Source organism: Colobus angolensis, unplaced genomic scaffold (genome assembly GCF_000951035.1).
Source record: "Colobus angolensis palliatus isolate OR3802 unplaced genomic scaffold, Cang.pa_1.0 Scaffold374, whole genome shotgun sequence".
In the NCBI taxonomy this organism is placed as follows: Eukaryota; Metazoa; Chordata; class Mammalia; order Primates; family Cercopithecidae; genus Colobus; species Colobus angolensis.
The window spans coordinates 1,450,044-1,451,972 of NW_012117088.1; the positions used below are offsets into that span (position 1 = coordinate 1,450,044).

The following is a 1,929-nucleotide window of genomic DNA, read 5'->3' on the forward strand; positions in this document are numbered from 1 at the left end:
CTTCTCTTTCCTTCCTTCCTTCCTTCCTTCCTGCCTTCCTACCTTCCTTCCTTCCTCTTTCCTTTTTCCTCTTTCATTCTTTCTTTCTCTTTCTTCCTCCCTCTCCTTCATCCGTGTCTCCCTCTCTCACTTCTCTGTCTCTTTTCCTTCCTGTTAACTTCTTTGCTGAATTAACTTAATTTACAGGGATAGGAAGGAGTTACAGAGGAAGTAACCGTAGCTGGGCAGGTTAGAATACAGATATTTTCTATGAATACACAAAACACAAAAGGGGACCACAATTTCCCAACTGTTGTCAGGACCCAGATGAGAGAAAGAATAGCCAGGCTGGCCATATGTGTAGCATGAGCTAGGACCCAGGCATCAGGTTATCTGTGTCAGCAACTGTCCTTATTCTCTGTCCACTTTTTATTTTTGAAATTCAACTGCTGGTGTTGCTCTGGAGGTCAGAGGTATTTGATGCACCAGGGAGCCTGGACTGTGCCCTGCCTATCACAGAAATAAAAGGGTTGTTTTGTTTGTTTGTTTTTCTGAGATGGAGCTTTGCTGTCGTCGCCCCGACTGGAGTGCAGTGGCGTGATCCCAGCTCACTGCAACCTCTGCCTCCCTGGTTCAAGCAATTCTTCTGCCTCAGCCTCTTGAGTAGCTGGGATCATAGGCATATGCCACCATGGCTGGCTAATTTTTGTATTTTTGGTAGAGATGGGGTTTCACCACATTAGCTAGGCTGGTCTCAAACTCCTGACCTCAGGTGATCCACCCACCTCGGCCTCCCAAAGTGCAGGGATTATAGGCATGAGCCACTGTGCCTGGCCCTGGCTGTTCTAGTTTTTTATATGCCTTCACCATGCCCAAGCCCACTGGCCATATTGGTTTTTTGGTACCAACAACCCTTTATTGTTTAGCTCCTACATGCTAGGTGGTCAATGTTAAATGGATGTTCCCTTAACTGATTTTTTTCTTTCTTTTTTTTTTCCCCCCCGTTTTATAACTTTAATAATCAACAGTTTTCATTCACACTGATTGCCTATGGATTTTAAGTGGTGACAAGCACATAAGTAACCAATATTTACTTATATTTAGTGAATCTTCATCTTCTAATGTTTTCTGGACAACTTCACATGGATATGGTATGGGACATCTCTTATTTCTTTGGCTCAGAAAGCTTTGTTGACTTTACCAGTGCATGCATCTGGAGTCCCCATCTCTTTCATGGAAAATTTCCAGATTTCTTTGAGTGCCTGAAAGACATGCTTCTTAAAGCCCACTCTAGAGATGTACTTGTGAACATTGATGGTATATTCCCGGGTTACCATCTCACCGAGAGCAAAACGACCCTTCTTTTCACCACCTTTCTTTGTGGGAGTCATTCTGCCAGGCCAAAGTGGGAAAGAAAGATTGTGAGGGGTGGTGGGAGGAGGCTCCTTTAACTATTTTGTGACAAGTTGGTGTCACCCACACTTCTCACTGTTAGTGACAGAAGCTGGAAGGACTATTGATTTTTCCTTTGACTTCATTCATCAAAGGACTTTGGCTTGAATTTTTCCCTAGAAAGTGCTGGAGGGAAGGCTTAGTCAACTCAGCGTCCTCAGAGTCTTAAAGTGGATATAGCACTTAGAAGAAGAAATCATGCTAATCGTCAAGTCGTATTTCCTTAGAAATATGCATTCACTTCTGTCACTGCCCTTCTGGTATAGCAGGACAAATGTGAGCCTGGAGCTAGACAGACTGGAGAGTAAACCTAGGTGCTGCTACTTTCTAGCTGAGTGACCTTGGACAAGAGTCACATAAACTTTCTGAGCCTCAGTTTTCTTATCCCTGCATGAGACTAGGACTATCTGTTTTGCAGGTGTTTGTGAGAATTAAATTCAATGATCTATGTTAGGTTCAATATCTGTTATGCTGTAAGAGCTAAAAAATAATAGGAGC

General features: G+C 43.2%; 1 pseudogene; it reads right to left on the reverse strand.

Annotated features, from left to right (window-relative positions):
• LOC105520252 overlaps window positions 1-1,370 on the reverse strand; it is a 76,480-nt pseudogene extending 75,110 nt beyond the window's left edge.
• Between the last annotated feature and the right edge of the window lie 559 nt (window positions 1,371-1,929).